The sequence below is a fragment of the Girardinichthys multiradiatus genome, chromosome 11 (assembly GCF_021462225.1).
Source record: "Girardinichthys multiradiatus isolate DD_20200921_A chromosome 11, DD_fGirMul_XY1, whole genome shotgun sequence".
Taxonomy (NCBI): domain Eukaryota; kingdom Metazoa; phylum Chordata; class Actinopteri; order Cyprinodontiformes; family Goodeidae; genus Girardinichthys; species Girardinichthys multiradiatus.
The window spans coordinates 3,272,245-3,278,244 of record NC_061804.1 but is presented as its reverse complement, the minus strand read 5'-3'; positions in this window follow the sequence as shown (position 1 = coordinate 3,278,244).

Sequence of the window (6,000 nt, the reverse complement as noted above, 5' to 3'; positions counted from 1 at the left end):
AAATGGAAGGCTCTCTTCTGTGATTGGTGGAACTGGTAGATGAACAGTCCAATTAGGCTGCAGAAAGATGTCCATCAAGAGGCGTTAGAAGAGGCCAGCCAATCCCAGACATGTTGCTGCATAGCTGGGCCAGGAAATCATCAACCTGCAATCGCACAGTCTTTTGCAAATCAGGCAAAATTTGTTTCAATGTCAACAGAATTTTTTTATTCTGTCTAAATTTTTCTGTCCTGGTTACTAGTACCAGTTTTAGTTGACCTCTGGTACTATATCCCCGGCCTAGTACTTCTGTGTTTAGCTGTTTCTCTAACCTGGATAAAGCCACCGAAGGAGCTATTGCTGTCATTAACTAACTATGAGTGTGCTCTTTGTTATACCTTCCCATATGAAATACTCCAGCACCAGTGCTTCTGTTTTGCATGAGATGGATGTTCATACTGAGTCTGGTCTTCTGGAAGTTTCTTCCTTTTGAAAGGTACTTATTTCTCTCCACTGTCACTGCATGCTTGCTCCGGAGGAGGGATTGCCGCAAAGTCTTGATGGTATTGGCTGTGCTTCCTTAGATAGATAACTTTGTACCAACTGGTACTGAACCATCCTCTGAAATTGACTGTACTGTCTCATAATTAGAACTGAATTTGAAGATCCTGAAAATATAATTTGGATTGTGTTGTCATAAGATGGATTCTACATAACTGTATATGGGTTGTACCTGCTTGTCCTGTGAAATGCCTTAAGATGATATTTGTTGTGAATTGGCACTGTAAAATGTTACCAACTTGAATAGAAACTCATATTTAATTCTTGGTTTTTATGTAGTGGCTATTAGTTCACCTAACCCATTATTCCTGTGGCTGATTGGTGTTATTCCTCATTTCATGATTAAACAGAATCTTGAAAAGAGATCTGGACTAGTGATCTACCTTCCTGGGCAGATACACAAGTATTAAAGGATTTGTTTTTCTTTTGATGTACAAGAGACCCTGAAATGAGAGGATGCTCAACCCTAGAAAGATCATTTACAATTTTATTATTATTAAAGCTCAATTAAAAGCTGCATTTCACTGATTTGTCTCCTTGAATCTAAGTTTTCATTAGTAGCTGTGATAGATCTTACAAATTTAATGCATCCATTAATAATTTTCAATGCATTTTATAAAGAATATTACTGATACAGTTATTGTACAGATTTTAAAGTAACACTTTAAAATCCCCGTCTCACTGCCCCTAACTCCTTATATCTCTAAGGGATCATAACTTTATATGTTCATATATTATTATATTTTAATATAGCTACTTTGGCACCTTGCTCAATTATCTTTTTGCAGATTTCTTTCATGTCAGCCCTTTCAACCTATTTGGTTTCATAAGGTACTTTTTAAAAAATGAGACCGTTCAGCAATTATTTTATTTATAAAAGAAAATAGTGATCCAAAGAGCTTATGCGAGTCATCTACCAACAGAATGCCAGAGATTTTGTACAAATAAGACAATCAAAAACATGCAAATACAAAGCATCCAAATCATCAAAAGTAGAGCTGCACAATACAGTCAAATTTGATAAATTAGAATATTATTGAGAAGTTAATTTATTTTAGTAACTTAATTCACCAAGTAAAACACATTATATTGATTATTTACACACAGACTGATGTTTTAAAGCCTGTATTTCTGATATTTATGATGATTTTTCTCTTACAGCTAATGAAAACGAGACATTTAAGAATAGAATAGAATCTTCAATTGTGGAAACATAAATTATTTGATTTGCAAGATTTGCTCGTATCCCCCTCAGAAGCATATCTAGAACTGCTTCTGAGGGGATATGAGGTGAGACCACGCTTGAAGTGATGGTGTTTTTTTACTAACCTACCTTCAGGAAACAACCACCCAGTAACATTTAACCTCAATACCTGACTCTGTTCAAACTCGCTATGAGGACTTCACTGTCTGGTGACCTTGACTGACTGCTTAGACATTGAGATGCTCCTGCAACTGCCAGTAGCTAATCACCTGACTCATGATGTCTCCACTTTTATGGATGCTGGTGCCCTCTCTAGACATGTCAGCTCCCTGCAAATCAAATAATTTAAATACCCATTGCTGATCTGAGTTTTTACCAAAATATATCCAAGTCAGGCTATTCCTTTGGGTGCCACATTTGGTGGTTCCCTTTGTTTGTGAATAAGTGTAATTCTCATTAATGTCATTTTTTTCAGTACTGCTAACCAAATTGATCTAGGTTTTTCAAGAAAACCAGCAACTTTAAAGATAACATTTCAAGTTTTACAAGGACCAAGAATAGGGCTGAAATTTGTAACGCCTTATTGATTAAACATTTATTATGGCGCATGCATGAATAATCTTCTACATTTCACAGAGGTCAATGATAAACCATTACAAAGACATTCTTTCCCCATTATTTACTTTTCTCCTACAGTTTTTTGTCAAAATATCTATTGCCCCTACATGATTAATTATGATGACAAATGACTTTTTAAAAGATTTATAGTCACATTGGCTGGTTTTCCCTGTCTTGCCTTTTTGTGATATATAGAAAAAGTTTCTCTCTCTGGAAAAGCCCTGAATTTGTTCTTCGTCTCTAGATGCTTTTATGCTGGGTCGTACAATGCAACAATTTAACATCATTTGGAAAACCTGTACCTCTGGAAAATCTTGTTATCTCTGTTGATAATCAGGTAAAAGACTCAGAGGCAGGAGAGAGGCAGAAAATTATGACTTGAAGAATCTTTATTGGCAGAACTAAGGCTGCTGCACATTACAGAATGAACAAAGCTAGTCTGAACATAAACTGAACCAGAAGGGGACAATATTTAAGGCAACTATGCTGATTAGGCTGTGTGAGGAGGGTAAAAGGCCAAAAAGCAGAACCATGAACACTAAATCAGAAGCAACAGAACATGACAACAAAACAAAACAAAAACCTAAACATGAAATCCAAGACCCATAGCGGTCTTTCCTACTTTCACCCTGATATCAGCTGTAGCTGGTCAGGCTTGTTTGGTAAGACCTATAGAGTGGCTTGCAAAAGTATCTATAACCATTGAATTATTTTCACTTTTTAGCCTGGTACAACCCTAAACTCCATTGCATTTCATGGAAGGAACAACAAAGAGTCATTAATGGAGGAACCAGCATGGCAGTGAAATGGAGAACCCAAGAATCTGGTGTGGAGGTTGTGAAATTTACTGGTTTTTAACTACTGTGAAGGTGGATGAGTGGCACAAGAACCACTAGTGACTAGTCAGGAGAATTCAGTGCAGCTGGGTAATAACCTGAGCGCGGAAACTGGGGTAAGGTGACTGATGAACCGAAATAAACACAGAGGGAACTAAACAGAACACAAAAGAACATAACATAAAACCAAAAAACCAAAATGTAGTAATGGAATGAGAATCTAAACCCATACACAAACAGCAGAATACAAGAAAGAACCAAGAATCTCAACTGGTAAAAACATCATTTCGGACAATAATCAGCAACCAAAAATACAAAAACTGGATTATGAAAGATACGTAATATTTTTTGGCTATAAAAACCTGAAAATGTATTTGTATTCGGCCTCATAAGTCAGTGCTTTGTAGAACCAACTTTCTCTGCAATCACTGCTGCAAGTTTTTTTTGGGTAATTGTTATGCTGGAAGGTGAACCACTGGGTCAGTCTTAAGTTTTCATCAGCCTCTCGCAGGTTTCTTTTCCCAGAATTGCCTTGTATTTCTCTCCATCCTTCTCAGCTGATTCTCCCACCTGATCTGTGGATCTCTGTAGCTCCTCCAGTGCTACTACGGGTATCTTTGCTTCTTCTCTAACTAATGCTTTCCTTTCAGTTTAAATGGACAGCAATGTCTTGGTAGGTTTGCAGCTGTTCCATTCGCTTTCTTCTTTCAGCATTAAACATTATAACTATATTAAACTTCTCCAGAACTTTCTCTCTGACCTCTGATCTGTTCCTTGGTCTTCATGATGCTGTTTGCTTTCTAATGTTCTCTAATAAACCTCAGAGGCCTTCGTGGAATAGCTGGATTATACTCAGATTAGTTTACATGCAGTTGGACTCCGTTTAATGATTATGTGACTTCTGGAAGCAGTTGCACTGGATAATTAACGGGAATCAGAATAAAGGGTGCTGATAAGCTTTAAAAACCATGTGTCATTTTCCTTACTCTTCATTCACTATTTTTAGCACATAAAATCCAAATAAAATACTATGAAGTTGAATATAAGCTCCCCAGGTCCTTTTTGTTTAAGGCCAGATCCTTATACAGTTTTTTTTGTGGAATTCCTGACCTCCTTTTTGTCAACTTTTTCTGCTCCACCATTTCCTGCGTAAATGGCTTCTTTTTCTTAGTAAAAACAAAATATTCTGGTTTTTATAACAAGTTTAATTCTTATTCTTTTGTCTAGGTTTGTCTCCTTCTTAACCATGGATTGTGACAGAAATAGGAACAAGGCACCATTAGCTCTCTTTGCCCTGCCTGCTGCTGGGATAAGGTGAGGACAAACAGGCCTGTTTTTGTCCTCTGGCAGATTGTCCTTGATTCCCTGTTTTAATGGCCAGTAAACCGGTGACAACCATGTTTGTCCTGTTTTGACATTCCTCCCTTCTTGTCTCGAGCCCCGGAGGGGTCTGGGTCTGTTAAGCTGCAGAACATTCCTCCCTCTCGTCCTCTCTCCAACCATCAATTATATTAACAGCAGCTTGAAGCTTCCCTCTAGAATGTTGCTCCATTTTGTGACAGGAAAACCTTCCTGCAGTTACTTTATGGCCTCCTGATACATTATTGCACAATTCCGGTAATAGGTCTAACTTTCCATTCTCCTCCTAGCTTTGCCCTGGTCTCCTATTTGTCTTTCCAAGACTGGGCATTTTCTGGTGACAATAAAGAATTTTTATGACTGTGCTGATATCATCGTATTTCTGTTTTTCTCCTCATCTCCCAGGGCACCGCTTACAGGAAAATGAATTATACAACACAATAGAAGAGATGGATTTTCTGCACTCAACTCCAGGCCAATTTACCCCAGCATGACTTGGCTGATGTCTTCAGTCAGCCGTGCTGAAGATGATCTGCCAGCATCCTTTTGCTTTTCTCCTTTTTTCTCTTCCTTCTGATGTTAAATATACATCACCAGAAAGAACCAGGCGCAGTCATGTCGCCTGTTAGGTTTACATCTGATTGGTAAAAAAAAAGGGTGTCTGAAAATTGCATATCAGGCAGTCTGCTGCAGCTACTCGTCATATTCAGGACAGTGTGGTTTGTATAACGACACTTATGGAGGAGCTACAGCTTTAAATCATTCAGTGATTTTGAATAAACAACTCAGGCATAAATCCAGTTGATTGCTTCGGCGATTGACAGGAGTGATGGTGCGGCATTGCTCTGTGTGCAAAAAATATCAAGTTACAGTGCTTCGCAACTGTATTTCTAGACCTTGAACATTTTCACCATTTGTCAACTATACAACCAAAACAACTGCCATGTGTTTTATTGGGATCTCATGTGACAGACAAAAAGATGCATGGTTGCATGGAAGAAAAAAAGATGCATGAAAAGTGCATGGTTGTAAGGTAGAAAGATAATGACTATTTAATGACTACATATTTAACTATTTTTACTCACAGATTTCTTCTGTTTGTTTTTTGACACCCTTCTGTGTTTATGATCATTAAACAAAGTTTAATACCTGACAAAGATAGTGAGTATGAGCATAAAAAGCAGATGTACAAATGTACAAAGAACAGAACGCAAGAATAAACTAAGAAATAAACACAAAGAAATTAACTAATATAGCAAAATCCGGACACAATTAATGCAGAGAATCAAAACCTTTTAGAAAATATTAAACAAAAAAGAAATATGGAAAACACATAAGAAAACCAAAACCCAAACAACTTTGGATCATGACACATTTGTTCTGAGGTTCTCTTTGGAAATCATAGTAAAGAACAAAAATTATATCATCTTAGAACGTTTATGC